We start from the raw sequence: 16,551 nt of genomic DNA, 5'->3' as shown, positions 1-16,551 counted from the left end.
GCATGATGTGGCAGTTGTGCAGCTATTTCCTTTGCAGCTGAGGGGGACAGATCCTGCATTCCTTGTGCAAGAAACACTTTAAGTGACTTCACTGGGAGTCTTAGGCAAGTAAGGAATGCAGCACAGAGCCCCAAATTCAGTTATTCCAGATGGAGGGGGGTGCAGGAAAGTACATAGTTACTGACTAGTCAAACATTTGTTAGTCTAAACTAATTGACAGAAATCTATCTTCTTTAGAACCTCAGCTGCTCAACTTCAGTTTTCCCTGTATGTTGTGCTTCCTCCTTTCCCCTCCTTTCCTATGTTAGCCTCTCCCTCCCCACCCCCCAGAAAATCTGGTTATTGAACTAACATGATATTATTATTTATTAGGTCTATCAAGCGATTAAACAAATGAATCGTGATTAATTGTGTGATTAAAAAATTAATCGTGATTAATAGCACTGTTAAATAATAGAATACCATTTATTTAAATATTTTTGGAGTTTTTTACATTTTCGAATACATTGATTTAAATTACAACACATAATACAAAGTGTGCAGTGCTCACTTTATATTTATTTTTATTACAAATATTTACACTGTAAAAAACAAAAGAAATAGTATTTTTCAATTCACCTAATACAAGTACTGCAGTGCAATCACTTTATCATGAAAGTTTAACGTACAAATGTAGAATTATGTATAAAAAATAACTGCATTCAAAAACAATACAATGTAAAACTTTAGAGCCTACAAGTCCACTCAGTCCTTCTTCAGCCAGTCGTTCAGACAAACAAGTTTGGTTACATTTGCAGGAGATAAGGCTGCCCACTTCTTGTTTACAATGTCACCTGAAAGTGAGAACAGGCTTTCTCATGGCACTGTTGTAGCCGGCGTCACAAGATATTTACATGCCAGATGTGCTAAAGTTATGTCCCTTCATGCTTCGACCACCATTCCAGAGGACATGCATCCATGCTGATGATGGGTTCTGCTCAGCAGTGAACGTAAGCCGGTACAGTCCGGTACACTGTACCAGCAAGCTATTTATAGCCAGTACGGCGTACTGGAAAGACACCGTACCGCCCCCAGCCCCTCCATAGAGCTGCCTCTCAGGAGAACAGGGCTGGGGGGCAGGTGGAGCTGGGAGTGGTACAGCAGCCAGAGGAGCTGCCAGTGTTCTACTCCTTTCCCCGCTGCCTCTCCCAGCAGGGAAAGGAGCAGAACTCCCAGCCCTGCCCCCTGCCCTTCAATGGAGCTGCGTCTGCAGGGGGTGGGACTGGGGTTCTACTCCTTTCCCTGCTGGGAGAGGCAGCGGGAAAAGGAGCAGAACACCGCAGCTCCTCCTGCTGCTGTACCGCTCCCAGCTCCCCCTCCCCCCGGTAATGTGGGAAGGGGAGGGAAGGGGAAGAGCATGGGGGCCCTGGGCTGGGGGTCGGGCAGAGTCACGTGGGGAGGTCACGTGGCCCCCCTTAGCTGGTGTGCCCCCCGTACCAGGAAGAAAATAATTTTACTTGCACACTGGTTCTGCTCGATAACGATGCAAAGCAGAGCGGACCAACACATGTACATTTTCATCATCTGAGTCAGATGCCACCAGTAGAAGGTTAATTTTCTTTTTTGGTGATTCGGGTTCTGTAGTTTCCGCATCGGAGTGTTGCTCTTTTAAGACTTCTGAAAGGATGCTCCACGCCTCGTCCCCCTCAGATTTTGTACGGCACTTCAGATTCTTAAACCTTGGTCAGTGCTGTAGCTATTTTTAGAACTTTCACATTGGTACCTTCTTTGCGTTTTGTCAAATCTGCTGTGAAAGTGTTGTTAAAATGAACATATGCTGGGTCATCATCCAAGATGGCTATAACATGAAATATATGGCAGAATGCAGGTAAAACAAAGCAGGAGACATACAATTCTCCCCCAAGGAGTTCAGTCACAAATTTAATTAACGCATTATTTTTTTAACAAGCATCATCAGCATGGAAGCATGTCCTCTGGAATGATGGCCAAAGCATGAAGAGGCATATGAATGTTTAGCATGTCTGGTACGTAAATACCTTGCAATGTCGGCTACAAAAGTGCCATGCAAACACCTGTTCTCACTTTCAGGTGACACTAAATAAGAAGCAGGCAGCATTATCTCCTGTAAATGTAAACAAACTTGTTTGTCTTAGCGATTGGCTAAACAAGAAGTAGGACTGAGTAGACTGGTGGGCTCTAAAGTTTTACATTGTTTTGTTTTTGAGTGCAGTTATGTAACAAAAAAAATCTACATTTTTAAGTTACACTTTCACGATAAAGAGATTGCACTACAGTACTTGTATGACGTGAATTGAAAAATATTATTTCTTTTGTTTATCATTTTTACAGTGCAAATATTTGTAATCAAAAATAATAATATAAAGTGAGCATTGTACACTTTGTATTCTGTGTTGTAATAGAAATCAATATCTTTGAAAATGTAGAAAAACATCCAAACATATTTAATAAATTTCAAGTGGTATTCTATTAACAGTGCAATTAATTGCAATTAATTTTTTTAGTTAATCACATGAGTTAACTGCGATTAATCAACAGCCCTATTATTTATTAGTTGCATTACCATTGATAGGTGCCTGCCATCACTCTTCTCACACTGTTTGTGGTGTTGTACGCATTTTTTCCCATTCTTCATCTGTACGGTTGTTGTAAGATAAGTAGGAACCGTGTTCTTCTATGTGTCTTTGTACAGCACCTAGCACAATGGGGTCCAATAGAAATGATCACAAAACCTAAGTGCCCACTTTCCAGGGTATAATTAGCACTATACAGTTTCTCCTCAGGTTGAGATCATCATTATTCACCCCACTGGCATTCCTATAGTCTTCCTTTTTTATGCATGGTAGCTGCTCCTTGTTGTTTAATGAGTCTTATCAGCATCTGTTCCTCGGACATTTAATCCCGGTCAGTCTGATTCAGATCTAGCAGGAAAATGTTTGTACTTTGGTGCCATCTGGAAGACCCTGGCTACTCTTCAGATCTGGCAGGAGAAACTGGATTTTGAGCTTTGGCCCAGTGTGGGAAACCCTGGCTAAGATATAAGCTGGTTGGCACCTGGAAGTAGTAAACCCTACCATATACTCCATGACTGAAAACACTGTTATCAAAATATATTTCTTAAATGTTATATTCCCCCCATACCCAGTTGGGAAAAACTTGATGTTAACTGGTGCCCTGGTGTTGCAAAGCAGTGGCTCAGAAAACTACACTTACTGTAGTTTTTGGGGCAGTGCCAAGCTGACACCTGCTGAGAAAAAATAATTAAGTGCTGTTGTCTTGTATTTCATTTTAATTTTGAAATTGATTTACCTCTGGTGTTGCTGAGACTAACATAAAAACAATGTGTGTTTTTAATACGGTTAAATGGAAATGTATACATCTAGGAACAAAGAATGTAGGCCTAATGCAATCATAGAATGCATAAGCAGAGGAATCTCAAGTAGGAATAGAGAGGATATTTTACCTCCGTATTTGGCATAGGTGTAACTGCTGCTGGACTACTGTGTCCAGTTCTGGTGTCAACAATTCACGAAGGATGTTGATAAACTGGAGAGAGTTCAGAGAAAAGTCACGAGAATGATTAAAGGATTGGAAAACATGCCTTATAGTGATAGACTCAAGGAACTCAGTCTATTTAGTTTTAAAAAGATAAGGTTAAATGGTGACTTGATTAGTCTATAAGTATCCATCTGGGGAACTGTGATGGGGGCATGCCCCACCTCTGTCAGGAGAAGGCCAACAGGGTCCTCTGGGCTCAACTGCTACCCAATACGCCCTCCTGCAGAGAGCCTGCTCCAGCTGGAGGAAGCAAGCTTAAAAGAGAGAAGCTTGGCACAGGAAGGGTTGGCAACCTGGAAGAAAGCTGCTATGCCTCAGAAGTAGCTGACTCTAGCTACAGATGACTGAGCAGGAAACAGCTGACAAGCCTCTGCTGCCCACAAGGACAAACTAAACCTTTATAAGGAAACTCCTAGACTGAATCTCACCCCTTAAGCAGGAGAACCACACAACAGAGGACCCAGAAAGGCTGGGCTAATGATCCCCAGCAGGAAAAGGGGAAGGGAGAAGAGACTCCAAAACTGCCTGAGTGTGACCCCAGAGAAAGACCTAGCCTATCACACAATGGCGGAGAAAGTGAGCGCTAACGCCCATGCGTGACACAAGGGTGATTTAAACAAACAAACAAACAAACAGCAAACAAAAAAGAAACAAAAATTCATAAAGAGAATGGAAGACCAAGGGCTCTAAATGAGATGGAGTCAGAGAACTGGTGTAAACAGTTGGCCGAGATGCAGCAACAGCAGGCTAATCAAAAGCAATAGTTCCAACAGCAGCAGCTGCAGTAATGGACTATCCATTAGCATTGTACAAGTGTCACAGCAACAACAGCTCTTGCGGGAGATGGTAACCCTGATTCAAAAGGACCTGATTCAACAGTTAATGCCAGTCTTACTCCTTCAGAGGATCCCATCATGGCCCACTTCCCCAGGACTAACTCTCCCACAGGTTGTGGGGAAGTTAACCCAAATGGGACCAGATGACGACCCAAAGGCATTTTTGACCACCTTTGAGAGGGTAGCACTAGCCGCTCAGTGGCTCCTCAAGGACTGGCTCTCATACTGGTGCCATATTTGAAGGGGGCAGGCACAGTCAGTCTATCGCAACCTAGATTGAGAACAGGACTACAAGCAAGTAAAAGCCACAGCCTTCCCCTTTGCCCCATCCCACCCCTTGGAGCCCTAGATTTTGCAGGCAAAAACCTAGCCCAGCAATGAATGCAGTGGGAGGCCTTTGATCTGTACATAGACCAGGCCATGCAGGAAGACAACAGCATCAAGAAAGTAAAACTATTTAACCTTACCGAGGAACAAGACAGAGAGAGCTGCACCCTTTTGAATCTCACCACTGCCTCAAGCTTCACGGGAGTCCTAGGAGCCCTGGGGAACTATTGCTCCCCAAAGGAGAACAAAACCATGGAGCGACACTGGCTTTTCACTAGACACCTATCTGAAAGGGAGGGATAGACCCCTGTGTTACACACCTATAGACACTGGCTGCTACATGCAATTTTCGGGACTTGACAGACTCCTAGATTCAGGACAGAATACTCTGCATCACTTGGAACCTGCGAGAGCAGCTGCTCCAGGAAAGAGCAATGCTGGTGGTGGCTCCACCCCAAGGAACCGTGTGTGGCCCAGATGACTGAGTTAATTTTAACTGAACAATTCATATGGCTACTAGCACTGAGAGGCTGAGAGTGGGTGTTACGACAATGCCCGGGGTCTCTCTCAGAGGCTGTGCAACTGATGGAAAATTTCATAGCAGCTGAGGGATTCCTAGATGCAGAATTTCCCCAACCCTCAACAGCCCACAAGACTGACCAAATGAAGGTATCAGACACTGACAGTAAGTTCCTAAACCCTCCTCATGAGGGGCCACATTTAGGAGCCCTATGCAGGAGGACCAGGCCCTCTAAACATCTGTCCTATATTTCGGTCAGCTGAAGCAGGATCCTCTGAGGGAGATGGTAGCACCATCCTGTGACCAAATCTACCTCCAACTAAGAAAGATGCCTCTGAAGCCAGCCCAATGACCTGCTACTCCAATGGGCAGCAAGGACATATGAGGAAAGAATGCCCCCACGTGGAGTGTGAATACACACAGGGCTAAACCCTAGAGATGTGTGCCTGTAAGAGAGCTCCCCACAAATTGACAGTACCACTCAGGGTACCAGGGAAGTGAATGCAAGGACTCCTAGACTCTGGTTGCAGCCAGCCAATAGTTCAAACCTCCCTGGCTGGCAAAGAGGACTCCCGGGATAGACAGTCTGCATACAGTGCATACATGGTGTTGTAAAAACCTACCCCAGCTGGTGTTACAATGGACTGTGGGTATGCACATTGAAACCATCACAATGGCTCTGGCTGGAGAATAATAGTAGGATGAGGATGGCCTTTTTTTGCAGAGGGGCGGGAGCAAATTGTGAAAAAGCTGACCGACCTGATGGTTGTGGCCTGGGACCAATCCCTTCAAATGAAAAACACAGGCCTAGCAGGACTCAGGGAACCAGAAGACCCAGGGGAGGGGACCTTGAGCGCAGTCTGACCAAGGCCAAAGTGGAGAAGGAGGAGATATTTGCCCCAGATGCTTGATGCGACTGCAAGCAGGAAACTTTGTTCAAGGAACAAAGGGATGACCCCACATCTAGGAAAGAGTACTGTAGAAAGGTATTTGGGGATCATAGTGGACCACAAGCTAAATATGAGTCAACTTTGTAACGCTGTTTCAAAAAAAAGCAAACATTCTGGGATGTATTAGCAGGAGTGTTGTAAGCAAAACACTAGAAGTAATTCTTCCGCTGTACTCCGCTCTGATTAGGCCTCAACTGGAGTATTGTGTCCAGTTCTGGGCACCACATTTCAGGAAGGATGTGGACAAATTGGAGAGAGTCCAGAGAAGAGCAACAAAAATGATTAAAGTCTAGAAAACATGACCTATGAGGGAAGATTGAAAAAATTGGGTTTGTTTAGTCTGGAAAAGAGAAGACTGAGAGAGGACATAACAGTTTTCAAGTATGTAAAAGGTTGTTACAAGGAGGAGGAAGAAAAATTGTTTTTCTTAACCTCTGAGGATAGGACAAGAAGCAATAGGCTTAAATTGCAGCAAGAGAGGTTTAGGTTGGACATTAGGAAAAACTTCCTAACTGTCAGGGTGGTTAAGCACTGGAATAAATTGCTTAGGGAGGTTGTGGAATCTCCATCATAGGAGATTTTTAAAAGCAGGTTAGACAAACACCTGTCAGGTATGGTCTAGATCAGTGGTTCCCAAACTTGTTCTGCCGCTTGTGCAGGGAAAGCCCCTGGCGGGCCGGGCCAGTTTGAGTGATGTACTGGCCGCCGCTTCCAGCAGCCCCCATTGTCCTGAAGCAGAGAACCGCGGCCACTGGGAGCCATGATCGGCCGAACCTGCGGATGCGGCAGGTAAACAAACCGGCCCGGCCCGCCAGAGGCTTTCCCTACACAAGCGGTGGAACAAGTTTGGGAACCACTGGTCTGGATAATTAGTTCTGCCACGAGTGCAGGGGACTGGACTAGATGACCTCTTGAGGGCCCTTCCAATTCTATGATTCTAGCATTAAGCTGCGCCTACGAGCAACTGGCCTCCAAAAATGGTGAAGGAACTGAACCTCACATCTGGAGCCCCCATCTTGTGCTTGAGAAGAAGCGCCTGTACCACATGGAGTGAGACCAACAGCCTGAGGAGATAAGGACACAACTACTAGTACCACAAAATACCACTACCAAGTGACACAATTTGGGCATGACCTTGCACTGGCCATTCGGGGCAGGAGAAGATGCTGTCACAGGTACTGGCTCACTTCTACTAGCCTGGCATCTATCAGGTATTAAAGGAAAATGGCTCCGCCTGCCCAGAATGCCAACTGTCCACCACCAAGGGTGCCCGAAGGCTCCTCTAGTTACTTTGCCATTGATTGAGATGCCCATTGAAAAAATAGAAATGGACATGGGCGGGCTATTAGAAAACAGTGCATCCAGGTACCAGTATAACTTGAATGGTGACAAGTATCAGGGGATAGCCGTGTTAGTCTGTATCTACAAAAACAACAAGGAGTCTGATGGCACCTTAAAGACTAACAGATTTATTTGGGCATAAGCTTTCGTGGGTAAAAACCTCACTTCTTCAGATGCATACAGTGAAAGTTACAGATGCAGGCATTATATACTGACACATGAAGAGCAGGGAGTTACTTCGCAAGTGGAGAACCAGTGTTGACAGGGCCAATTCAATCAGGGTGGATGTAGTCCACTCCCAATAATAGATGAGGAGGTGTCAATTCCAGGAGAGCAAAAGCTGCTTCTGTAATGAGCCAGCCACTCCCAGTTCCTATTCAAGCCCAGATTAATGGTGTTAAATTTGCAAATGCATTTTAGTTCTGCTGTTTCTCTTTGAAGTCTGTTTCTGAAGTTTTTTTGTTCAATGATAGTGACTTTTAAATCTGTAATAGAATGACCAGGGAGATTGAAGTGTTCACTTACTGGCTTTTGTATGTTACCATTCCTGATGTCCGATTTGTGTCCATTTATTCTTTTGCGGAGGGACTGTCCGGTTTGGCCAATGTACATGGCAGAGGGGCATTGCTGGCACATGATGGCATATATAACATTAGTAGATGTGCAGGTGAATGAGCCCTTGATGGTGTGGCTGATGTGGTTGGGTCCTCTGATGGTGTCGCCAGAGTAGATATGGGGACAGAGTAGGCAACGAGGTTTGCTACAGGGATTGGTTCCTGGGTTGGTGTTTCTGTGGTGTGGTGTGTAGTTGCTGGTGAGTATTTGCTTCAGGTTGGGGGGTTGTCTGTAAGCGAGGACTGGCCTGCCTCCCAAGGTCTGTGAGAGTGAGGAATCATTTTCCAGGATAGGTTGTAGATCGTGGATAATGCGCTGGAGAGGTTTTAGCTGGGGGCTGTATGTGATGGCCAGTGGTGTTCTGTTATTGTCCTTGTTGGGCCTGTCCTGTAGTAGGTGATTTCTGGGTACCCGTCTTGCTCTGTCAATCTGTTTCCTCACTTCCCCAGGTGGGTATTGTAGTTTTAAGAATGCTTGATAAAGATCTTGTAGGTGTTTGTCTCTGTCTGAGGGGTTGGAGTAAATTCGGTTGTATCTTAGGGCTTGGCTGTAGACAATGGATCGTGTGATGTGTCTTGGATGGAAGCTGGAGGCATGTAGGTACATATAGCGGTCAGTAGGTTTCCGGTATAGGGTAGTGTTTATGTGACCATCACTTATTTGCACTGTAGTGTCCAGGAAGTGGATCTCGTGTGTGGACTGGTCCAGGCTGAGGTTGATGGTGGGGTGGAAATTGTTGACGTCCAGGTGGACTAAAGTCACTATCATTGAACAAAAAAACTTCAGAAACAGACTTCAAAGAGAAACAGCAGAACTAAAATTCATTTGCAAATTTAACACCATTAATCTGGGCTTGAATAGGGACTGGGAGTGGCTGGCTCATTACAGAAGCAGCTTTTCCTCTCCTGGAATTGACACCTTCTCATCTATTATTGGGAGTGGACTACATCCACCCTGATTGAATTGGCCCAGTCAACACTGGTTCTCCACTTGCGAAGTAACTCCCTTCTCTCCATGTGGGTCAGTATATAATGCCTGCATCTGTAACTTTCACTCTATGCATCTGAAGAAGTGAGGTTTTTACTCACGAAAGCTTATGCCCAAATAAATCTGTTAGTCTTTAAGGTGCCACCAGACTCCTTGTTGTTTTAGTATAACTTGACTATGAGACCCGATATTTGGAGGCTGTCTCCCTTTGCATGGCAAAGGTGACTGTGATTGCACCAGATCTTATGAAACTTTTCTCACATGTAGGTTTCCCATGTGAGATACTAACCGACCAAGGGACCAACTTCACCTCACAGGTAATGCAAAAGCAAATCCTTGAGAACTTTGGTATACCATCTACAAACAGATGGTCTCATAGACAGATTTAACAAAACCCAAAAAGAAATGCTGGAGCGCTTCATCAGATGTGACCCCAAGCGCTGGGATTAATTGCCACTCTTGTTTGCCATTTGGGAGGTCCTGCCGGCTTCGACAGAATTCTCCCCCTTTGAGCTATTGTATGGCTATCGGCCTAGGGCAGTAGTTCTCACACTGTGGGTCACGACCCCAAAGTGGGCTGCGACCCCGTTTTAATTGGGTTGCCAGGGCTGGCGTTAGACTTGCTGGGGCCCGGGGCCAAAGCTGAAGCCCAAGCCCCACCACCTGGGGCTGAAGCCCAAAGGCTTCAGCCTTGGGTGGCGGGGCTCAGTTTACAGGCCTCCAACCTGGGGCTAAAGCCCTTGGGCTTTGGCTTCTCCCCTCCTCCCCCCGCCTGGGGTGGCAAGGCTTGGGTGGGCTCAGACTTTGGTCCCCTCTTATGGGATTGTATAGTAATTTTTCTTGTCAGAAGGAGGTCGTGGTGCAATGAAGTTTGAGAACCCCTGACCTAGGGGATCTTAAATTTGCTGTGTGAAGGCTGGGAGGAACAGGATGGGAGTACCATCAGAGCGACCCAGTATATTATCCATCTAAGGGAACGCCTTAAAAGGCTGGGTATATTTGCTAGGGAAAACCTATAGAAGGTGCAATAGACACAAGAACAAGCCTATAACCAAGGGTCCCACCTGCGTATTTTCCAGCCAGGAGACTGAGTCCTAGTAGTATCATTAGCCGAATCTAAATTAATGGGCTGTTGGCAGGGTTCTTTTGAGGTAACTAGGCAAGTAAGACTTGTAGGTCATGAAATACGGTTACCGGGCAGAAGAAAAGAGACCATAATCTACCTTGTGAATCTTCTTAAGCGATGGAAAACGTGGGAAGTTTGCTGATAACTCCTTTCCCCCCAAATTAGCACCTCACATCCACATTTGCTAGCAGTGACACCTGTGACAGCAGGTGCTGGACTCTCTTAGACAGAGAGCACAACTCCCCCAAATGATTGAGAGATTCGCTCGTCTGTTCTTCTCAATACTCAGAAAAACTCGCTTAAGTCCACCACTGCCCGGAAACAACACCTGGACAAAAGAAGTTAGGGAGAACCCCTATCCCCTACTGTGGAAAACGTGGGACATAGTGTGTGAAGAAGTACAGGCAATGGTAAAAATGGGATTAATTGAAGAGTCCAAGAGTGAGTGGAGGAGCCCTATATTTCTGGTCCCCAAACCTGAAAGTGAGATTCATTTTTGCATCCATTTCTGTAAAGTTAACACCAATTCAAAATTTGATACTTATCCAATGCCACGGATAGATGAGCATAGATATGTTAGTACCATCAATCTCACAAAGGGATATTGGCAAATCCTCTAATCCCTCTCCTTGTGAGAGAAGGCTGCTTTTTGACCCGTTTGGGCACTTTAAATTAATGTCTGTGCCATTCAAACTAGGAACTACATGGGGCCACAGCAACCTTTCAACAGCTCATGAATAAAGTTCTCAGCCCCCAAGATCAATATGCCATTGCCTACTTGGATGATATCCTCATCTATAGTTCCACATGGGAAAATCACTTACAACATATGAAGAGAATATTAGGATCACTACAAGAAGCCAGCCTTGAACCTAACAAATTGTAAGTTAGCAATCATGGAGGTGATCTATCTAGGATATCATGTAGGAGAAGGACACTTGAAGCCAGTCATCAACAAAGTACAGACTTTAACCACAGGGCCGGCTCCAGGGTTTTTGCCGCCCCAAGCGGCGGAAAAAAAAAAAAGCCGCGATCGTGATCGGCGGCAGCTCTACCGCGCCGCTTTCTTCTTCGGCGGCAGGTCCTTCCCTCCGAGAGGGACAGGGACCCTTCACCGAATTGCCGCCGAAGAGCCCAACGTGCCGCCCTTTCCCCTTGGCTGCCCCAAGCACCTGCTTGCTCAGCTGGTGGCTGGAGCCGGCCCTGTTTAACCATATGTCCAGTCCCCCAGTCAAAAAGGCAAGTGAGGTGCTTCCTGAGCCTGGCTGGATATTACTGGAGATTTGTTCCTAACTTCCCTTCAATTGTGGCTCCCCTAACAGACCTTATAAAAGGCAGTAACTCCGGGAAGATCCAACGGGATACAAACTGTGAGAACACTTTTAACACTTTGACAACACACCTTTGCCAGGTGCTTGTCCTTTTCAATCCCAACTTTTCCCAAGATAATTTATATTACATATGGACGCCTCGAATGTCTGCCTAGGTGCTGTGCTTTCACAGGACTTTGCAGGTGACGAGCACCCAGTTCTACATTTAAAAAGAAAATTGTTCCCCAGGGAGAGTGCCTATTTGATTACTGAGAAAGAGGCACTGGCAATTAAGTGGTCCACAGAGTCTCTCAGATACTACCTGCTCTGCAATTCCTTCTCATTGATCATTGATCCTGCTCCCTTACGTAGGTTGAATACCATGAAGGACATGAACCCCTGTATGATGCAGAGGTACCTGGCACTCCAATCATATAGGTCCAGAGTACAACATCACTGAGGGAAAGGTCATGCCAATGCTGATTTTTTTTTCCCCTAAGGGAAATTGGAGATATGGACACACTGAACCAGGAACCCATTACCATCTTGAGGGGTGGGGTACATGACGGGGCACACTCGCATTCCAATCAGGAGAAGGCTAATGAGCTCCTCTGAGCTCCAACACTACCAAATAGGCACACCTGTAAAGCCTGGGAGAGCTGGCAGAAGCAAGCTTAAAAGGGAGAAGCTCGTCACAGGAAAAGGTAGCAACCCGAAGGAAAGTGGCTGTGCTTCAGAAGTAACTGACTGGCTACAGAGCAACTGAGAGGGAGACCGATGACAAGTCTCTGCCACCCACAGGGCAAACCAGAACTTTATAAGGAAACTCGTACATTGGATGCCACCGCTTAAAGAAGAGAACCACACAGCAGAAAACCCAAAATGGCTACAATAAAGTTCCCAAGCAGGAAAGAGAATCCCAATCTAGCAGAGAAAGGTATAACATGATCCAGTGGCTGGAAGTTGAAGCTAGACAAATTCACACTGGAAATAACCCTAACCCTATCAGGTTCAAGCTGTTGGGACAGGAAAGCAACAAGGGACAATGTTAACCTCATGCAACAATGTTAGTAGGGAAATGCCCTGGGCAATTTCAGCTGGATAGTGGTGCCTATTCTTTGACAGGTATATTCTAATAATGTACAAGAAGAGCATAATGCAGCCCAGAGGAAAATGTGACTTCAAAGTAACCAACCCCAAAAATAATACAATACCAACTGAAGTTTGTGGTGGTGGATGGTAAGCACTACAAACTCCTATTGGGGAGTGCGCCATACAAACCAAGGATCTGACCAGGGTGCAGCATCAGAATTTTGTAGTTGCGATGCAAGGAGAAAAAAGAGAGTCCAACAAACAATGGAGCCAATGTTGAAAGCATAGAGAAGTGTCTTCAAAGATGATGGGTGCATCAAAGGAAAGCTGCAACTGGAAGTAGAGCCTACAGTGGAACCTCTGTGCTTACTATGAAGTAAAATCCCAGTGGTACTATGTAATCCAAAACACAAGGAGCTCAAAAGTTTGCAGAGCAGGGGTATCATGGCACCTGTAGAGCGAAGTATTGCCTGGATAAGCAGCATGGTGGTGATAAAGAGGCCATCAGGCAAATTACTCATCTGCAAAGATCCAAAGCCACTGAACGGGTATTGAACAAATATCACTATCCACTGCCCACAACTGATGACATCTTGTCAGAACTTTCCAAAGCCAGAATCTTTATGGTCTGTGATGTGAGGAACAGGTTTTGGCACATAAGCTTGGATAAAGAGTCCAGCATGCTGACACCTTTTGCAACACCGTTTGGTGACTACAGACGGCTGCATGTGCCAGTGGGCATAAGCCCAGCACCAGAGGTCTTCCAGAGAAGACTCACCCAAGCACCAGAAGGACTGCTTGGGGTGAAAATAATTGCAGATAATATCTTCAGTGTAGGTGAAGGGAGCAATGATACAGAAGATGAATGAGACCATGACAGAAAATTACAAGATTTTCTACAGCAATACAAGAACATAAAACTGAATCCCCCCCAAAATTTGAGTCAAACAGCACGAGGTGACATGCATTGGAAATCTGCTCACAGCAGAGGGACTGAAAGCAGATCCCAACAAGATTAAGGCAATCAGAGACACGCCAGCCCAAGTAGATATGAAAGGGGTACTGCGCTTCAAAGGAATGATATTTTCTGTCCAAGTTTTGTCCACCTCTGACTGAGGTAGCAGAACCTATACGTGTACTAACAAGGCAGGATATTGAGTGGGACTGGGCAGGTCCCCAACAGCAAGCATTTGACATGCTGAAACAAATGATAATGGATGCCCTTGTCCTGAATATATTCACCATGTCCAGAGTATATATAAACTGGTTCTGAGGTCCAAAAGGAAGTGAGAGGCAAACCAGTTGAAAATCTCTAGGTGAGGATAAAAGGGGAAAAAGGGACAATGTCATGGTAGGAGTCTGCTATAGATCACCAAATCAGGAGGAGGAGGTGGATGAGGCATTTCTAGAACAAATAACAGAAATAACCAAAACACAAGACATGGCAGTAAGTGGAGACTAACTTCTCAGACAATGTTGGAAAATAATATGGCAAAACACAAAACGTTCAACAAGTTCTTGGAATGTATTGGGGAGAGATTCATGTTTCAGAAGGTGGAGGAAATAGCCAGGAGGGCAGACCTGAGTCTGACTAACATGGAGGAATTGGTCACAAATCTGAAGAGTGAAGGCAATTCAGGTGAAAGTGATCATGAAATGATAGATTTCATGATTCTAAAGAAAGGAAGGACGAAGAGCAGCAGAATAAGGACTATGGACTTCAAAAAAGCAGATTTTAACAAACTCAGAGAACTGGTAGGTAAGATCCCATGGGAAGAAAATGTAAGGGGAAAAGCAGTTCAGGAGAGCTGTTTTACAAAGACACAACGTGAAATGTGCAACCGCAAACTATCCCAGTGTGAAGGAAAGATAAGAAACTGCAGAACTTTTAATGGAGCCATAGTGATGACCTGAAAATCAGGAAGGAATAAAAAAAAAAGTGGAAACATAGATAAATTGCTAAGGAGGGATACAAAAGAATAGAACAACCGTGTAAGGACAAAATCTGAAAGGCTAAAGCACAAAATGAGTTACACCTAGCAAGGGATACAAAAGCTAATACAAAGAGATTCTGTAAATACATTAGGAGCAAGAGAAAGATGAAGGAAAGTGTAGGTCCTCTACTTCGCTAATAATGGATGACATGAAGTACGCTGAAGTGTGTAATGCCTATTTTGCTTCAGCCTTCATAAAAAAGGTTAGTGGTGACCCGATACTCAATATAATTAATATTAACAATGTGGGGGAAGGAATGCAAGACAAAAGAGGGAAAGAACAGGCTAAAGAGTATTTAGATAAGTTACATGTATTCCAGTCAGCAGGGCCTGATGACATTCATCCTAGGGTACTTAAGGAACTAGGTAAAGCAATATCGGGACTGTTAGAAATTAGCCTGAGAGCTCTTGGAAGACAGGTGAGGTCCCAGGAGACTGGACAAGGCTAACATAGTATCTGTCTTTAAAGGGGGGAACAAACAGGACCTGGGGAATTATAGACCAGTCAGCCTATAGTCAATACCTGGAAAGGTACTGGAACAAATTATTAAACAATCAATTGGTAAGCACTTGGAGGATAATATGGTTATAAGGAATAGCCTTCATGGATTTGTCAAGAACAAATCATGCCAAACCAATCAGATTTCCTTCTTTGGCAGGGTTACTGGCCTCCTGGATGGAGGCGGAAGCAGTAGCTGTGATCTTGATTTTTAGTAAGGCTTTTGTCACAGTCCCACCTTACGTTCTCATAAGCAAACTAGAAAAATGGGGGCTAGTGGATATTAAAAGAATGACTGACCCAGGAACCTGTTTTGTTTCCGAAGCCTTCTTGAAATCTTTTATTTTGCAAATGGATGCATCTGAAGTCGGCCTTGGAGCCATACTGTCCCAAGAAGTGGGGGGAGAGAAACATCCCGTCCTTTATCTTAGCAAAAAATTGTTCTCCCAGGAAGTCACCTATTTGGTGACTGAGAAGGAGGCTTTAGCAGTAAAGTGATCTGTAGATGCCCTAGACTACTACCTATGGGGTCACCCATTCCAGCTGGTGATTGACCACGGACTCCTATGATTGGTACAGTGCATGAAGGACCACAAGTCCCGAATCATATGGTGGTATTTGTCTCTGCAACCGTACTACTTTGAAATGCTACATCAGGTCAACACAGATCATAAAACTGAACGTCTCTTCATGAGGCGGCCAGGGGAAGGGGGGATAGTCCACCTGATGACTCTGGAGCTGAGGGGGAGGAGGGTATGTAATGGGGTTTATGGATCCCAAACCAAACCAGAGCAAGGCACGGGGCAGTAGTGGGACAGGGAGGCCCAGCACTCAGCAGCTGCAGGGCATGCTCCAGGTGGAGGGACAATTTAAAAGGGCACCGGTAGCCCAGGGGCAAGGAGTTACAGGCTGCATTGCATCAGGAAGTAAGGCTGACACCTGGAACTGTAGGAAGTGTGACTATAGCATTAATAAGGCCACTCTGGAAGCAATTACCTGTATTCCCTTCTATCCCCCCTTTTGAGCTGGGAACCCAAGAGAGGCCCTGAAGAACATGATGTGCCCTGGGCAGACTACACTGGTACTGCAAAGACTCTGACTACACCCCAAACAGAGGAGCCACAGCCTGGTAGGAAGTGACCTAGGGTGGAGTGTAACTTGCAGTGGACCAACAAGTGATCTGGACACTGCAACATCCCATTAGGGTCCTGGATTGTGACCTGGTGGAGAGGGAGGGCCCAGGTCCCCCTCCCCAGCTCCTCTTCCCCTTTATTGTGACAGAGTGCTTAGGAGAGAAGAAGACATACACCAGAAGGTGAGGCCATTGTTGTGTACAACCTGGCAATGCCCTCTTCTAGAACATGCAAACTGAAGAAAA

The sequence above is a fragment of the Emys orbicularis genome, chromosome 3 (genome assembly GCF_028017835.1).
Source record: "Emys orbicularis isolate rEmyOrb1 chromosome 3, rEmyOrb1.hap1, whole genome shotgun sequence".
NCBI lineage: Eukaryota > Metazoa > Chordata > Testudines > Emydidae > Emys > Emys orbicularis.
Note: the sequence above shows the minus strand (reverse complement) of the source record.